Below are 18,865 nucleotides of genomic sequence, written 5' to 3'. Positions count from 1 at the left end.
GCAATCAAAGGTAGTAGGGACAGATTTTAATCCACAGTCCTGGATGTGCAAGGAAGAACCAACATCCTTTACTCTTCTCTCCCAACCCTTCTTTCCCCGGCACGTTCCCTGGCAAGTCTCCAGATACGCGAAGCTCTGGTCCTCACACGTGTCCTACGGCAGCTTCCACACCCTAGCATGGTGTTCCTTCCCTTCTCTCCAGCCGGGGGTCCTTGTGGCACCCACCCACCTGCATCATGGGTCTGTTCCTGAGCGTGAGAGAAGCAGCCCCCTCCTCTTGTGACTGGATTTCAGGATGCCTAGCTTTGGCAACCTCTGGGGCAGACCTAAGGATTTGCTTTGCCTCTTCCTCCATGCTGGGGCCATGCAGAACCTTCCGAAGCTTCCCTGGGGCCCGCTGCCCAGACAGGACGCGCAGGTTTCTCCTGCCTTACGCGTGACAGCTGAGGGACTCTGGGCGAGGTGTATTCTGCTCTCGATTCTCCCGAACGTGGCTTTCTGTCAGCCTCACTGTCCCCGCAGATGGGTCCTGGCAGCAGGGTCAGGGCCTCTTTCAGAACCTAGATGCAGCCGTGTTCTCCTCTGATCCTCCACAATCTCACCTTCAGATTAGCCCTCTGATCTGACAGGAGGAACGCTTGCTCTAGCCTGTTTCATCCGGTACCATTCCAAGTCTACTGGCTTATAAACAGGTCCAGACGTTTAAAAGTCAAAAGCCAACAGCCTAAATGTTCATCAACAGATGAACGGGTAAAGAGGATACGCGATGGAATACTAGCCAGGCGTAAAAAAGAGTGGGATCATGCCATTTGCAGCAACACGGGTGGACCTGGAGATTACCATACTAAGTGAAATAAGAACAAAAGAGGCAAATGCCTTACGACGTCCCTCAGACCATATGGAGTCTAAGAAGTGACACAAATGAGTTTATCCATGACACAGAGACAGACTCACAGACACAGAACAGGCTTGCGGCTGTCAAGGGGTGGAAGGATGGAGTGGGCGTTTGGAATCAGCAGATGGAAGCTATTCTATAGAGAGAATACTAATCAACAAGGTCCTGCTGCATTGCACAGCGAACTGTATTCAATATCCTGTGATAAACCATACTGGGAAGGAACGTGAATAAGAATCTATTTATATGTATAACTGAATCACTTTGTGGCATTAATACAACAGAAATTAACATAATATTTGTAAATCAACTACACTTCAACAAAATAAAAAAATTTTTTTAGTAAAAGTCAAAAGCGAAGAATTTGATCCATTCCTTAAGGTGATGAAAATTCATCCATTTGAACCAGGGAAGGTAACGGGTAACAGAAATTGTTGATGAAAGAAGCAATGGTTAGCATTCCAAACACTATCCTGTGTGTATACACACACACACACACACACACACACACACACAATACAGTTTACATGAGCCCCACTGTAAACATGAAGCTGGGAGGTGTTTTTTATAGCCTAATACAGCCCCAGCACAGCCTACCTCTAAGTGCAGAAACAAAGGCTGCTGACAGTGGGTTCAGCCTCCCAAGCAGTGAAATCTCCAGTCAGTGCTCAGCCAACGCTGAGCCAGCAGGCCCTGGTTGCTAGGGGTTCACAGAGAGGAGAATCCTGCCCACAGTTCCCTGCCCACAGGTCCCTGCCCGCAGGGAGTCTTCAGGCTGGAAGGAGACAAACCACACCCTATAAAGCACCCACAGGAGACGATCATCTGTGACATTGTAAAACGCTGTTGCCAAAATTGCTACAGGTGGGAAAGAAACCCTAACAAGAGTACACACACCCTTGGAAGCACTGCAGTTCCTAGAGGTGGGGGAGAGGAAGTCCCAGCAGCAAGCATCTTGCTGGATCCACTCTAAAAGCTCTGACCCTGTGCAAGTCATCTGCAGAAACTAAGACATTCCCAAGCAGTGAGCAGACTCCTGGCCCAGCAGCTCAGAGGAGGCTATGAGGTAGCCCAGGGCTGGGTCCACCCTGCCCCAGGGTCCAGGCGGGGACAGTTTGGCAGACCTGAGGAAGCTGAGTTCCAGGCATTCTTGGAGGGGGCCTGGCCTGGGCTCTGGAACCATGGTATCTACGTTGCATCTACGCAGCCCCTAGGTCTGTCTCCCTTTGATCCCTCCACCTGGTGCCCATAGCCTGCCCTCCTCCAGGGTCCCCACCTTTCACCTGCACTGTCCTCTGGCTTGGCCTTTCCACCCTCCAGGCTGCGCTCTCCACTGCCCAGGGAGATTGTTTTCTGAATTATTCATAAGATCGTGCCATTCTCCTGTCCTTTACTGCCTCCCCAGAGACTGCAGAATAAATTGCAAATCCCTTAGATTAATACACAGCGCCCCGGAGGCTCAGCCCCCACCTGCACCTTCTTTTCCTGCATGCCCAGCCCTTTCCACCAACTCTCACCTCCAGGGCTCGGCCCCAGCTGTCCTTTCTAACCAGCAGCCCCTTCTTTGCCTCACTGGTTCCAGCTCATCGTTCTAGAGCCAATTCAAGACTCCTGCCACCCAGGACACCTCCCCAGGTCGGCCAGCTGGGCCAGCATCTGCGTTCTGATGCTCCATAGCTCTTCTTCCGCCGTCTTATCGGTCCCTCCGAGGAGGAGGCCTCTGCCTTATTCATCACCGTGTCCAGCAGCACTGGTGCACTCCGTGCTTGGGAGAAGCAGAGGAGAGTGGGAGGCAGAAGACAGGGTGTTATATTACCCAGACTCTTGTCAAGACGGTACTCTCCCCTGGGGCGAGCGCGGTTGGCTGCATCAGTGCGCCCGCCAGGCAACCACACTGTGCCTGCGCCCACTGAGACGATCCCAGCCCCGCCACTCCGTCTCCATGATCCTCCCTTTGGGGTGGTGGGCCCTAATACGTTCCATCCTAACAACTTTTTTCCGAAGATTTTATTTTGCCATCATTTTTTCTTTACTTTTATTTTTTTTCCTTAATTTAAAAAATTTTGTATCGCAGTATACTTTGCTTTACAAGGTGTGTTAGTTTCAGGTAGCAGAGCGAATCAGTAATACACATACGTACATACACATGCACACACATATATATATGTCAGCTGTGTTTGAGAGTTGTTTTCCATACAGGTCACTACTGTTTTTCAGAAAACCATTTTTAAAATTTGCTTATTTATTTTGGGCTGTGCTGGGTCTTCATCGCTGCGTGTACTTTTCTCTAGTCGTGGCGAATGGGGATTACCCTCTAGTTGAGGTCCTCGGGCTTCTCTCGTTGCAGAGCAGGAGATTTAGGATGTGCAGGCTTCAGAAGGTGCAGCACGTGGGCTCAGGAGTCGCAGCCCCCAGGCTCCAGAGCACAGGCTCGGTAGTTGTGGCCCATGGCTTTAGCTGTTCCGCAGCGTGTGGGATCTTCCCTGACCAGGGATTAAACCCCTGTTTCCTGCATTGACAAGCAGATTCTTCACCACTGAACCATCAGGGAAGCCCCTAGGCCATTACTCTTTACTTTTAATTTTGAAATAATAACAACTTCACAGAAAGTGGCAAAGTAGCTGAGATCCCATGTGCCCTTCACCCCATTTCCCCCCAGTGATATCTAACTGTGATCCACTATGAAACCAGGAATCTGCCTTTGGTCCAATATACGTGTATCAGCTCAGTTCAGTTGAGTCACTCAGTCGTGTCCGACTCTTTGTGACCCCATGGACTGCAGCACGCCAGGCTTCCCTGTCCATCACCAACTCCCAGAGCTTGCTCAAGCTCATGCCCTTCAAGTTGATGGTTGATGCCATCCAACCATCTCCTCCTCTGTCATCCCCTTCTCCTCCTGCCTTCAATCTTTCCCAGCATCAGGGTCTTTTACAATGAGTCAGTTCTTCACATAAGGTGGCCAAAACATTGGAGCTTCAGCTTCACCATCAGTACTTCCGATGAATATTCAGGCCTGATTTCCTTTAGAATTGGCTGGTTTGATCCGCAAGGGACTCTCAAGAGTCTGTATGTATGGGTATCGTTCTCTGCCGTTTCATCACACTTGTAGACTCACAGCAACGATCACCGAGGTCAGGATGCAGGGCGGTTCCAGCCCACAGAGTCCTCCCTGATTCTGTCCCATCACCCTCTCCCATCGCACTCCTCCACTCTGGCAACCGCTAACCATCGTCCAGCTTCACGATATTGTCATTTCAAGACTGCTGTATAAATGGAATTGCAGACGACGTGATGTGCTGAGACGGGCTTATTGCCTCCATCATCCTTCATTGTCACCAAGGAGTACTCCATGACGTGGCTGCACATACGGCACCTCTCTTAGCGTTTCTCTTATTCAGGGCCATCTGGGTTGACTCCAGTTCGTGACGACTACAGATAAAGCTGCTATGAACAATTGTGTACATGTTTTCGCATGAACATAAATTTTATTTCTCTGATATTTATCCCAAAGTGTTGATACCTAGGTGTGCAACTGACAGGTCATATGATAAGAATATTTGTGGTTTTTTAGGAAACACCAAACTATTTTCCAGAGTGGCTGTTCCATCGTACCTGCCTACCAACAAAGTATGCAAGATCAAGGCTTTCTGCACCTTTGCCAGCATTTGGTGTTATTATTTTTCTTTTTTTAATTAATTAATTAATTATTTCATTTTTAGCTGCACTGGGTCTTCCCTGCTGTGTGCAGGCTTTTTCAGTTGTGGAGAGTGGGTGCTCCTCTCCAATTCCGGTGCACGGGCTTCTCACTGTGGGGCTCCCCTTGTGGCAGAGCGTGGACTCGAGGCTGGCAGACTCAGTAGCTGTGGCACCTGGGCTTGGCTTAGTTGCTCTGCAGCAGGTGGGATCTTTCCGGACCAGGGATCAAACTCGTGTCCCCTGCAGTGGCAGATGGATTCTTATCTACTGTACCACCAGCAAAGTCCTGTTTTTTCATTTTAGACACTCTGATTGGAGTATACTAAAAGCTCCAATACTTTGGCCAACTGATGGGAAAAACTGACTCTTTGGAAAAGACCCTGATGCTGAGAAAGACTGAAGGCAGGAGGAGAAGGGGACGACAGAGGATGAGATGGTTGGATGGCATCACCGACTCGATGGACATGACTTTGAACACGCTTCGGAAGTTGGTGACGGACAGGGAAGTCTGGCATGCTGCAGTCCATGGAGGTTGTAAAGAGTCAGACACTACTGAACTACTGAACTAAGCAACTAAATAGCTCATCACAGTCTTCATTCGCATCTGCCTGGTGGCTAAACATGTTAACATCTTTTCAGTGCTTCTCAGCCATCTGTACATCCTCTTCCGTGAAACATCTCTTAACATCTCCTACCTGTTTTCTAATCAGATTGCGTATTTTTATACTGTTGACTTTTGAGAGCTTTGTATGTGTTCTGGATCACTGTCTGTTGTCGGACATGTGGTCAGTAAATGTTTTCCCATGGTCCAGTCTGTCTTTTCCTCCACGTAAAGGGTTTTTGTTAAGTCTTTCATATGTGTTTGTTTGGCTGTGTCAGGCCTCGGCTGCAGCACCCCGGGCTTTCGCTGTGGTGCGCAGGCTCCTCTGTCTGTAGTCTGTGTGCTCCTCTCTAGCTGTGGCACTCACGCTCTAGAGTGCACCGGCCCAGCAGCTGCGGTGCACAAGCTTAGCTGCGTGTGTGAGATCTTAGGGGCGTCCCAGGTGTCACTAGTGGTAGAGAACCCACCTGCAATGCAGGAGGCATAAGAGATGCAGGTTCGATCCCTGGGTTGGGAAGATCCTCTGGAGAAGGGCATGGCAACCCACTCCAGGATTCTTGGAGAATTCCATGGACAGAGGAGCCTCTTTGCATCCACAGTGTTGCAAAGAGTCAGACTTGGCTAAACCAACTTAGCACACACACACGTGTGATCTTAGTTCCCTGACCAGGGATTGAACTCCAGCCCCCTGAATTCAAAGGCAGATTCTAAACCACTGGGTCACCAAGAAAGGCCCTTAACAAAGACTTTTAATTTTGAAGTTAAATTTATACTTTTTTTCTTTCAGAAATTACATTTTTGGTGTTATATTTAACTACCCTTCACCAAAGCCTTAGTCTCAAAGATATCCCCCTATATCATCTTCTAAAAAGTGATAGCTTTATGTTTAAATCTACAATCCATTTTAAGTTAATTTTTGCAAAAAATGTGAACTGTTGGATTGATATTGATATCCCATTACTCCTGCACAGTGGTGTAATGGTCTTTTTTTTTTTTTTTTTCGACATGTTTCCTTGGCTAGATCTTCTAGTTCTATGCTGAGCAGCAGTGGCAAAGATGGACATCCTTGACTTGTTCCTTATATCCCAATGCTGGGAGGAAAGCATTATCTTTCACCATTAAGGAGAGAAGAAAAGCCTTCCTTGGCAATCAAAGCAAAGAAATAGAGGGAAATAACAGAATGGGAAAGACTAGAGATCCCTTCAAGAAAATTAGAGACACCAGGGGAACACTTCATGCAAAGATGGGCACAATAAAGGACAGAAATGGTGTGGACCTAACAGAAGCAGAAGATATTAAGAAGAGGTGGCAAGAATACACAGAACTGTACAAAAAAGATATTCACGACCCAGATAACCATGATAGTGTGATCACTCACCTAGAGCCAGACATCCTGGAATGTGAAGTCAAGTGGGCCTTAGAAACCATCACTACGAACAAAGCTAGCGGAGGTGATGGCATTCCAGTTGAGCTATTTCAAATCCTGAAAGATGATGCTATGAAAGTGCTGCACTCAATATGCCAGCAAATTTGGAAAACTCAGCAGTGGCCACAGGACTGGAAAAGGTCAGTTTTCATTCCGGTTCCAAAGAAAGGCAATGCCAAAGAATGCTCAGACTACTGCACAATTGCACTCATCTCACACGCTAGTAAAGTAATGCTCAAAGTTCTCCAAGCCAGGCTTCAGCAGTACATGAGCCGTGAACTTCCAGATGTTCAAACTGGTTTTAGAAAAGGCAGAGAAACCAGAGATCAAATTGCCAACATCCACCGGATCATCGAAAAAGCAAGAGAGTTCCAGAAAAAGATCTATTTCTGCTTTATTGCCTATGCCAAAGCCTTTGACTGTGTGGATCACAAGAAACTGTGGAAAATTCTGAAAGAGATGGGAATACCAGAACACCTGACCTGCCTCTTGAGAAACCTGTATGCAGGTCAAGAAGCAACAGTTAGAACTGGACATGGAACAACAGATTGGTTTCAAATAGGAAAAGGAGTACATCAAGGCTGTATATTGTCACCCTGCTTATTTAACTTATATGCAGAGTACATCAGGAGAAACGCTGGGCTGGAAGAAGCACAAGCTGGATCAAGATTGCCGGGAGAAATATCAATAACTTCAGATATGCAGATGACATCACCTTTATGGCAGAAAGTGAAGAGGAGCTAAAAAGCCTCTTGATGAAAGTGAAAGAGGAGAGTGAAAAAGTTGGCTTAAAGCTCAGCATTCAGAAAACGAAGATCATGGCATCCGGTCCCATCACTTCATGGGAAATAGATGGGGAAACAGTGGAAACAGTGTCAGACTTTATTTTTGGGGGCTCCAAAATCACTGCAGATGGTGATTGCAGCCGTGAAATGAAAAGACGCTTACTCCTTGGAAGGAAAGTTATGACCAACCTAGATAGCATATTCAAAAGCAGAGACATTACTTTGCCAACAAAGGTCCGTCTAGTCAAGGCTACTGTTTTTCCAGTAGTCATGTATGGATGTGAGAGTTGGACTGTGAAGAAGGCTGAGTGCCGAAGAATTGATGCTTTTGAACTGTGGTGTTGGAGAAGACTCTTGAGAGTCCCTTGGACTGCAAGGAGATCCAACCAGTCCATTCTGAAGGAGATCAGCCCTGAGTGTTCACTGGAAGGACTGATGATGAAGATGAAACTCCAGTACTTTGGCCACCTGATGTGGAGAGCTGACTCATTTGAAAAGACTCTGATGCTGGGAGGGATTGGGGGCAGGAGGAGAAGGGGACGACAGAGGATGAGATGGTTGGATGGCATCACCGACTCAATGGACATGGGTTTGGGTGGCCTCCAGGAGTTAGTGATGGACAGGGAGGCCTGACAGGCTGTGGTTCATGGGGTCACAAAGAGTCAGACTCGACTGAGCAACTGAACTGAACTGAACTGATTAAGTATGATGGTAGCTGTAGGTTTCTTTTAGATGTTCTTTATCAAATTAAGGAAGTTTCCTCTATTCCTAGTTTTCTGAAAAGGTTTTTTTTTTTTTTAATTGTGAATGGATGTTGAATTTTGTCAAATGCCTTTTTCTACTTTAATTGATACAATCATATACTTTTTCTCCTTTAGGTTATTAATATGATTACGGCTGTTGATTGACTTTTTTAAATATTGAGCCCGTTTTGCACCCTTGGAACAAATTACAGTTGATCATGGTGTATAATTCTTTTTATATATTGCTGAGCTCTATTTGCTAATATTTTGTTAAAAACCTTTGCATCTACATCATGGCACGTGTGATAATCTGTACATTTAGCATCAGTATATTCTGGCTGTTATACCTCCAGTTTTAGTTGGGGACAATGGGAAGAGCAAACAGTAAAGGCTGCATGCCCCCCAAGTATGTCCCTTGTGCAAATGTTATCCAGAAACCCCACCCAGTGAATCATCTTACTTTAATCCCATTGGCCAGAACTGAGTCACATGTGCTCACCAACAGGGAATTTGGGAAAGTGCGTATTCAAACTGACCCAGTGCTGTAATGAGTATGTTGATAGAACGAGGCCCACTGGGCAAGCCACGTGTGTTGGTGCCTGCATTATCTGCATGCCACCTGGCCACTTATGCCTGCCAGCCACAGCAGGCTGGAAGCTGTGTTCCCATTTAGGGTCATCCTGTCACCAAGGACTGTATCTCATGGTAAACAGAAAAGATTTTATGCATCACTGTGAGCATCAGGTCAAGAGAAAGCCAAATAACTGCATGCTGCTGCTACTAAGTCACTTCAGTCGTGTCCAACTCTGTGCGACCCCATAGACAGAAGCCCACCAGGCTCCCCCGTCCCTGCAATTCTCCAGACAGGAACACTGGAGTGGGTTGCCATTTCCTTCTCCAATGCATGAAAGTGAAAAATGAAAGTCGTGTCTGACTCTTAGCGACCCTATGGACTGCAGCTCACCAGGCTCCTCCGTCCATGGGATTTTCCAGGCAAGAGTACTGGAGTGGGGTGCCATTGCCTTCTCCCAACAACTGCATAACGCCGTGTAAAATGGTTTAACGATGGTTTGAGTAGGGAAAGTACTTGGACAATTGAGCCTTCTCATGACACTGTTCCATGGACATGCAGCACGCAATATTAATATAGCAGCAAGAGTGCTACCAAGTGCTACCCTGCAAGGCATGAACATCCCTCATCACATTGTCCGTTTACATTGTTACTTTGATTTTACAGTTTTTCCAACTTTTCTTAAGGGACAGTTTCAAAAACAAAGAAAAATGGGAAGAATAATACCACAGATCCTCATATACCCATCACCTCAGTGAAAGAATTGTGAATTCTTTGCCACATATATATGTAGTAAAAAAATTATATATGCATTGTATGGATATAATATATATATCATATATGAATTTTACATATAAATCATGTACATAATATTATACACATTATATATGATATTATATATTCAGTTCAGTCACTCAGTCATGTCCAGCTCTTTGCAACCCCATGAACTGCAGCACACCGGGCCTCCCTGTTCATCACCAACTTCTGGAGTCTGTCCAAATCCATGTCCATTGAGTCGGTGATACCATCCAGCCATCTCAACCTTTGTCATCCCCTTCTGCTTCTGCCCGCAATCTTTCCCAGCATCAGGGTCTTTTCAAATGAGTCAGCTCTCCACATCAGATGCCAAAGTACTGGCGTTTCAGCTTCAACATCAGTCCTTCCAATGAACACTCAGGGCTGATCTCCTTTAGAATGGACTGGCTGGATCTCCTTGCAGTCCAAGGGACTCTCAAGAGTCTTCTTCAACACCACAGTTCAAAAGCATCAATTCTTCGGCGCTCAGCCTTCTTCACAGTCCAACTCTCACATCCATACATGAGCACAGGAAAAACCATAGCCTTGACTAGATGGACCTTAGTCGGCAAAGTAATGTCTCTGCTTTTGAATATGCTATCTAGGTTGGTCATAACTTTTCTTCCAAGGAGTAAGCATCTTTTAATTTCATAGCTGAAATTGCCATCTGCAGTGATTTTGGAGCCCCAAAAAATAAAGTCTGACACTGTTTCCACTGTTTCCCCATCTATTTCCCATGAAGTGATGGGACCGGATGCCATGATCTTCGTTTTCTGAATGTTGAGCTTTAAGCCAACTTTTTCACTCTCCTCTTTCACTTTCATCAAGAGGCTCTTTAGCTCCTCTTCACTTTCTGCCATAAGCGTGGTGTCATCTGCATATCTGTGGTTATTGATATTTCTCCCAGCAATCTTGATTCCAGCTTGTGCTTCCTCCAGCCAGCGTTTCTCCTGATGTACTCTGCATATAAGTTAAATAAGCAGGGTGACAATATACAGCCTTGACGTAATCCTTTTCCTATTTGGAACCAATCTGTTGTTTCATGTCCAGTTCTAACTGTTGCTTCCTGGCCTGTATACAGCTTTCTCAATATGCAGGTCAGGTGGTCTGGTATTTCCATCTCTTTCAGAATTTTCCAGTTTCTTGTGATCCACACAGTCAAAGGCTTTGGCATAGTCAATAAAGCAGAAATAGATGTTTTTCTAGAACTCTTTTGCTTTTTCCATGATCCAGTGGATGTTGGCAATTTGATCTCTGGTTCCTCTGCCTTTTCTAAAACCAGCTTCAACATCTGGAAGTTCATGGTTCATGTATTGCTGAAGGCTGGCTTGGAGAATTTTGAGCATGACTTTACTAGCATGTGAGATGAGTGCAATTGTGTGGTAGTTTGAGCATTCTTTGGCATTGCCTTTCTTTGGGATTGGAATGAAAATTGACCTTTTCCAGTCCTGTGGTCACTGCTGAGTTTTCCAAATTTGCTGGCATATTGAGTGCAGCACTTTCACAGCATCATCTTTCAGGATTTGAAATAGCTCAATAGGAATTCCATCATCTCCACTAGCTTTGTTCGCAGTGATGCTTTCTAAGGCCCACTTGACTTCACATTCCAGGATGTCTGGCTCTAGGTGAGTGATCACACCATCGTGATTATCTGGATCATGATCTTTTTTGTATAGTTCTGTGTATTCTTGCCACCTCTTCTTAATATCTTCTGCTTCTGTTAGGTCCATACCATTTCTGTCCTTTATTGAGCCCACCTTTGCATGAAATGTTCCCTTGGTATCTCTAATTTTCTTGAAGAGATCTCTAGTCTTTCCCATTCTGTTGTTTTCCTCTATTTCTTTGCACTGATCACTGAAGAAGGCTTTCTTATCTCTTCTTGCTATTCTTTGGGACTCTGCATTCAGATGCTTATACCTTTCCTTTTCTCCTTTGCTTTTTCCTTCTCTTCTTTTCACAGCTATTTGTAAGGCCCACCACTGCAGGAGGCGCCTAAAATATCAGCTGATCCCACTGGTTTGGCTAAGGTACAGACAGCCTGCTCTTCCTAATGTGAAGGTATGTTTTTGTCTTGCAATTAGCAGATGAGAGGCAAGATGGTAGTTTGGCTCCATGCAAGTCAATTTATGGAGGTTTAGCATCTATTGATGACCCATTCCCAAATCAATTTTTTCACTGGGGATTGCAAAATAATTGTTCTTTAACATTCTTCTTACATTTCCTGCTAAATAAATAGTATAAATGTTTAATTCTTTCCCTTTATTTCCAGAATAAGGTATTGGTGGAATAGTCATAGTGAAGTCTCTCTGACTCTTTGCGACCCCATGGACTGTAGACTATTAGGCTTCCGCGTCCATGGGATTTTCCAGGCAACAGTGCTGGAGTGGATTGCCATTTTCTTCTCCAGGGGATCTTCCCAACCCAGGAATCAAACCCGGGTCTCCCACATTGCAGGCAGACACTTTCCCTGAGCCACCAGGGAAGCCCAAGAATAGTCATAAATGGTAGCAAAAGAGGTGGGCTTTTTTCCTCCTTTTTAAACATTGCTATGGGCTTACGCATGCTCAGTCACTCAGCTGTGTCCTGCTGTTTGCAATCGTATGGAATGTAACCCACCAAGACCCTCTGTCTCTGGAGCTTTCCAGGCAAGAATATTCAAGTGGGTTGCCATTTCCTACCACAGGGGATCTTCCCTCCCCAGAGATCGAACCCGCATCTCCTGCATTGACAGGTAGATTCTTTACCAATAAGTCATGCTGGAAGCCCATGGGCTCATGGGTTTTATTTATTAGATGTTTTTAAACAATTCAATTTTTTATTCTTTTTGACACTCAAATTGTCCCAAATTTGGCCAGTGGGAGTCCTTTTTAGCTGACTCTTTGTCCTTTCGACACCTTCTATTAGTCTTTCAAGGTGTATCAGTAAGTGTTATCCTGAGAAACAGAATTAATTATGTATATGTCTGATTTATTTTAAGGAATTAGTTCACATAGTTGTGAGGACAAACAAGTTTGCAATCTGTAGGGTAGGAGAGCAGGCTGAAAACTCAGGCAGAATTTTTATGCTACAGTCAAGCAGGTGGAATGCCTTCTGATCCATTTTTTGTTCTTATGGCCTTCAACTGGTAGGATGAGGTTACCCACATTATTGAGGGTAAGCTCCTTTAGTTAAAGTGAATTGATTGTAGATGTAATTATTATACATCTACAAGACAATTTCACAGTAACATCTAGATTAACATTTGACCAAACAATTGGGCGCCATAGTCTAGCCAAGTTGACATATAAAATTTACCATCGCAAAAGACTTTCTTTCTCACATAAGAAATTCCAAGCTCACCTTGTATTTTCTCACTCCATTCCTAGAGTCAGTCATTTCTCTGAAAGTTCTCATTTCTTTCCATGGGAAATGGTATTAGAATCCAGAATCTGAGTGCTGGGTGTGTTCATTGCTACTGAGATATGATTGCTCCCAGGCCCTGTCAGTGGGCAGAGCTAGAAAATTCACATTTTTTAAAAAGCACATGTTCTTATTGATATTTTCAATTCAAATTTAATTTTAGAGGGTTTTTCCTCCCTCTTTGTTTTAAATTTGTATCTTTTCCCCTTAAACTGAAATTTTTATTTCATTTAGTGTATTTACTTACTTTCTCCTATAACATGCATCAGATAATTTCAAAATCACATTATTAGTAGTACTTGGATGACTAAAACTATTAAACAGAGTTTAAGATTTGTTTTCAATTCCTTTATTGTTAGAAGTGTAGGCATGCTGAATGAGACAAAAGAAAAAACAAAATAAAGCCAAATGTCCCCCAGTCCGATTGTCATTTTGATTAATTTTCAGGAAGACATTATCATCCCTTATGTTAAATTAATGGTATTTTTGATTTTATTGGTTTTGTGATGTTTATATGTGATGTCCACATTTGTTTTGGTTTCATAGTAGTATAAGAGTTCTCAGTGTAAGAAGTTTATGCTTAATTTTATATTTGTATCTATTTATGAAACACTATTCTGAAAACAAGCTAGTCCTTCATTTTAACTAAAGTCTTATAATGAAGTCAGTTGTAGGCTCTTCTTTTTTGAATTGCAAACAATGCTGATTTGATCCCATGATCAGGAAGATCCCCAGAGGAAGAAATGGCAACCCACCCCAGTATTATTGCCTGGGGAAAATCCCATGGACAGAGGAGTCTGGTGGGCTACAGTCCATGGGGTTGCAAAGAGTTGGACATGACTAAGTGACTGGGAATAAGCACGCACAAAGTCACCAAAAAATAGCAAAAATTCAGTTTTTATACTTTTCCATAATGAGGCACTTTTTTGTAAGCCTATGTCATTCTCACAAGCTAAAAAAAACGATGCATAAAAAACAAAGTTATTTTTTAAAATTTAGTCTCATGCCTGAGGTAAGGGAGAATTCCTTTGAAAGATGGCAAATCCTGCTGTAAGCCCCAATTTGGTTTTTAGAAAAGGGAGAAAATGCAGATGAGCTCCATAAAGAGTAGATGTCCCCTATTGCTTTAGAGTTAGTGATAAGTGAGTGCCTGCCTAGCGTAAAGGGGCTGGAGGGGGGCGTCCAGACCCCCTGACTCATCCTCGGGACAGAAAATGAAGGGCTGACCCATGCCGCCTTCTCTGCCCCATGCTTCGGTCCAGCTAGGGAGCTGGAACCATCTCTGAGGCCCAGGTACCACCTGCCTTGGTGTACTGCCCACCAGGAGGTACTGCTCACCTGTGGGTACTGCCCACCCGAGGGCACTGCCCACCTCAGGGTACTGCCCATGGAGAAAGTACTGCCCAGCTGGAGAGCAGTGCCAGCGGGAGGTACTGCCCACCTGGAGACACTGCCCACCCCAGAGTACTGCCCATGGAGAAAGTACTGCCCAGCTGGAGAGCACTACCAGCGGGGCGTACTGCCCACCCGGGGGTACTGTCGCACACAACAGCCCACTTTCTCACCTCTTCCTTGGCTGGCCCAGTGCAGGGGATACTTCAGTCCAGCATTTTAGTCCCGGTCCCCTACAGACATGTCTACAGTTCTGCACACCTATACACACGTTTGTTTCTAACTTTGATTTCCCCCACGTGCTTCCTTCCCCTCTGACTTTCACACGATGACCTCACGAAGATAGATCATGAGAGCCATAAGGCCCTCAGACACCACCTTATCCAGCCACCTCACGAGCAGCCTGGGAGCCCCAGTCCAGAGAGGGCCATGGGCTAGTCAACAGCCACTCTACAGTCACACAAACCTCCTGTCCTCAGGCCTGAATCCTGCTGCTGACCTTCCCTCTGATGTACTCCAGGTGCAGTCCTCACAAAAGGCCTCTGTCTCACAATTTCGTCAGAAGGAGGAGAGCAGGAGGGGCAGGACTGGGGTGGGTTGCCACTGCCTCTCCCATTAGGGTTTTTCCCCTTGCTTCTTGCTGCCTCCCATACAGAGCCTGAGAGAGTTAAATATTTACTTTACCCCTCCAACTGAGTGGACATTGGACTTAGAAATGGGACGTAAGTGAAAATTTTCTAAGATTGGTAAGGTTTCTGCTTTTCTTGATTAAAGGGCTTCCCTCATACCTCAGTGGGTAAGAGTCTGACTGCAATGCAGGAGACCTGGGTTCGATCTCAGGGTCAGGAAGATCCCCTGGAGAAGGAAATGGCAACCCACTCCAGTATTCTTGCCTGGAGAATGCCATGGACAGGGGAGCCTGGCAGGCTACAGTCTATGAGTCACGAGAGTCGAACACGACTGAGCTACTAAGCACACACATGCAGGGCTTTCCTGGTGGTCCAGCGGTTAAGAATCCACCTTGCAATGCAAGGGACACCAGTTCGATCCCTGATCTGGGAAGATCCCACATTCCTCAGGAAAATTTGCACAACCCAGCACAACTACTGAAGCCCGTATGCATGCCCTAGAACCTGTGCTCCACGAGAGAAGTCACCATGAGAAGCCCTCACACTGCAATTAGAGAGTAGCCTCCACACTCTGCAACTAGAGAAAGCCTGCACACAACAGTGAAGACCCAGCACAGCCAAAACTAAAAATAAATGACAAATGTGTGGGTTCTTTTGAAATGGAAACATGCAGCTTTTCCTCCTTCATGCTGCCTTGAACACGAAATGTCTGGAGCCACAGCAGCTCTCTTGTAGTCATTAGACAATAAGCAAGAGAGTTGCTGATAAGCCTGCACAGACATCAGGAGTGGCTAAACCAACATAAGCAGTTACCTGACCTGAAGAATCTTGCTGTATGACTAGGCCTCTATAAAGAGAATTTTCTGTTATTTATGGCAAAAAGCATGCTTAATTCACACATAAATAAACCACTTACAAACAATTTAATCCAACAGATATTTACTGAGCACTTATCATGGATCCGAATCGAAGGATTTAGATGAGGATAAGACACTGCTCCTGACCTCAGAGAGTTCACAGCACTGAGATTACATTTCTGCTCTTCACATAATTCTGTAAGGTAAACACTCAGGTCCGCTCTTGGCAGGTGGGATGAACAGAGGTTCAGAGAGGTTGCAGGAATTGGCTCAAGGTCACAAAGCATTGGAGGGAAAGCACCTGGCCCCTGTGGCCCTTAATCTGCCAGCAGGCCAGCAAGCAAAGACCCGATGGACAATGACCGTCAAAGTGCAGCGAGAAGGGTACTCAGGCAGGACAATGACCGTCAACGTGCAGCGAGAAGGGTGCTCAGAGCCCTGCCTCCAGGGTTCTGTTTTATTTGAATTGGAAAACCCAGACAAGATGAGCTGGTCAGCAAGGAAGGCTGAAGTGAAAAGTCGTGGGGTGGAGAACCTCCAGGAATGAGATAACATATGGGAAGCAGAGAGAGATAGAGACTAAGACACTGAGACACTGAGAAAGAGGTTAAAGGAAAGGAGGCGAGCGAGGACAGAAAGCACCTACGCGAGGATGGGGCCAGCCCCGGGGACCCAAGCCCCACTCCTGCCCGCTGGCTCTGGCAAGGGGCAGCTGGACAGACGACGGTCACAGAGGAGGCAGGAGCCGTAGTGACAGGGTAGGAGGCCAGAAGAGACCTGGGCTTAGACCCAGGGCAGAGTCACCAGGAACCCACGGTGAACCCCTTTTCAGTCTGTAGGAACATGGGCCAGGCACTGCTCCCTGAAACCCAAGCAACTCCATCCCAGATTCAAATAACACAAATGAGCTGAGGGCAACTCAAGCAAACCAGGAGAGTCCATGATGCCTACAACTGGGAATCAAGGGGCCCTCCTGCCCCTGCGCTCACCCCCCCCCAACCCCCGACTCCTCACCACAGCCCCTCACCCCTAGAACACTCATTGAGCAAGGACCTGGAGGAGGAAACTTCTGAGAATAGGGCTCCCCAGGACCCAGGACCCCAGGCTCCGATCGCCATGAAGACAAATCTTAGTCCTTGTACTTACCTCATGACCTACACTGACTCTTTTGAAAACTGGGACTTCAAATAGGCTGGAAAAGCAACAAACACAAAATATAACCAAGACCTCTGTTCTGCTTTTTAAAAATCCCCTTTTCCTCTTTTTGATTTCAGCAGAAGAGGGCTAGGGAAGAATGCAAGAGGAAGGAGAAAGGAGAGGGGAAGGGAAGAGGAAGTCTGTGTCCTGGCTGGGAGCCCTTCGTCCTCCTCGCGGTCCTCGGGGCCTGAGGGAGCCACCCCCTACAGAGAAAGCAGCAGCGAGGCTGCAGAGGCTGCTCCTGGGGCGGGGTTGGGGGGGGGGTCCTCACTGCCGCACTGCCCCCAGCCCAGGCCCAGAGCAGACATCCAGCACTGTGATGAGACGAAGCCATCATTATGAGCAGGGGCTGCAAAGAGCCACCGTGCATGGTCCTTGCCGTGAGCTATCTGTTTAAGCCTCATACCATCCCTGCAAGGTAAGTAGACCTCACCCCAGTTTATACAGAGGGAGACTGAGGTTCCGAGTGGTTAAGTGCCTTGCCCCACACCTCAGCCAGTGGAAGAGCAGGCTCTACATCTGACTCCAAAGTCTATGTTTTGGACCCCATGTCAGAAGCTACACACTGGTGGCCCCCTGGGCAGATTCCAGCCTGTATACATTTTGTTTGACTCACACAACTGGGGCCTGCACAGTGTTTTAAATGTGATTAGTTGTCAACATTTAATAATCAGGAAAGTTTATTTTAAAACTCACATTTCTGGGTTTTCTAGAAAAATTAGGATATCTCACCCACCCCCAGGACCACATTTCCCCTTGGCAATATTGGCTGAGCTGACCCTTCTGCATCAGATCCTGCTGCCTATATTCGCTCAATCCTCATCAAACCCATGGTCCTCCTCCTGATCTGTTCCACTACATGTCCTGTGGACAGCTACAGCAAGCTACGTGGGTGGATGGACAGAAGGAAGGAGGGATGGATGGAGGGACAGATGGTTAGAGGGAAGGAGGGATGGAGGGATGGAGGGATGGATGGTTAGAGGGAAGGAGGAATTGATGGATGGAGGGATGGATAGATGGTTAGAGGGAAGGAGGGATGGATGATGGAGGGAGGGAGTGATTGATGGACAGAGGGAGGGAGGGAGGGAGGGAGGGAGGGAGAAGGGAAGGTCTCAGTGCCTCTGAGCTGCCTGCCCAGGAAGTATCCATGGACAATGGCCCAGCATCCTGTCAACCACTTCCCCCGACCCAGAATGTTTGTCATAACAAGTCAGCCTGTGTTTTCATCCCCTCTTCCCTGAAACCCAGGCACTAATCGTCCCACTACCATGGAATGGTGTGCCCCTCTTCCGGGCATTCCTGCGGCAGCCTCACTGTGTGTCAGAGCCTGGGCGGATGCCCTGGAGCAGCCCAGACCCACAGGAAGGCAGATGTGTGTTCACACATGCAGTTGTGCGAGCACACAGACAAACAGCACCCGCTCGTGAGTCTGTTGTGACGATAAGGTGAGATAAGGCAGGCAGGTGCCTGGCCCTGCCCATTGCCCAGTTACAAGTCAGCCCCAGAAGGTGGGGAGTCCAGAAATGGTGAGGTGAGCAGATCCCTGAAGTGTCCCCAGTGTTGGCACAGGTTTAACCAGAGCGACCAAGGTGTCAGTGAACAGAGAAGGGCTTGAGTTTGGAAAAGGGGGTAGACAGAGGGAGGAAGGGGCCTTGGGAGGAGAGGAGCAGTGGAGGAGGAGAGGTGAGGTGGATGGATGAGGAAGGAGGAGAAAAGGCCTGAAAGGGGATCTGATGGACTCTGTGCAGAGAGGTGGGGGAGGGGTGACGCAGGGCTGGGAGCTGGAGCCTTGAGATCCATCCATTGTGGGGAGGAAGGGACGGAAGTTAACCCAAGGTTAATGGTGTAGGCACATCTTAGCAACAGAACAGGAACTGAG

The 18,865-nt window shown here is 46.6% G+C and overlaps 1 long non-coding RNA gene across 2 annotated transcripts; it reads right to left on the bottom strand.

Annotated features, from left to right (window-relative positions):
* Positions 1-2,900: 2,900 nt before the first annotated feature.
* Positions 2,901-14,969, bottom strand: LOC138433778 (uncharacterized). Of its 2 annotated transcripts, none has more exons than XR_011254459.1 (2): positions 14,477-14,969; positions 2,901-3,404 (listed from the first exon to the last, which is right to left on the bottom strand). It is a non-coding gene; the product is annotated as an uncharacterized lncRNA (long non-coding RNA). The 2 variants fall into 2 exon arrangements; XR_011254460.1 differs by having other exon boundaries at positions 14,770-14,956.
* Positions 14,970-18,865: the final 3,896 nt, after the last annotated feature.

This window comes from Ovis canadensis, chromosome 2 (assembly GCF_042477335.2).
Source record: "Ovis canadensis isolate MfBH-ARS-UI-01 breed Bighorn chromosome 2, ARS-UI_OviCan_v2, whole genome shotgun sequence".
Lineage (NCBI taxonomy): Eukaryota > Metazoa > Chordata > Mammalia > Artiodactyla > Bovidae > Ovis > Ovis canadensis.
The sequence above is the reverse complement of the archived record's forward strand: the minus strand, read 5'-3'. Positions and strand labels throughout refer to the sequence as shown.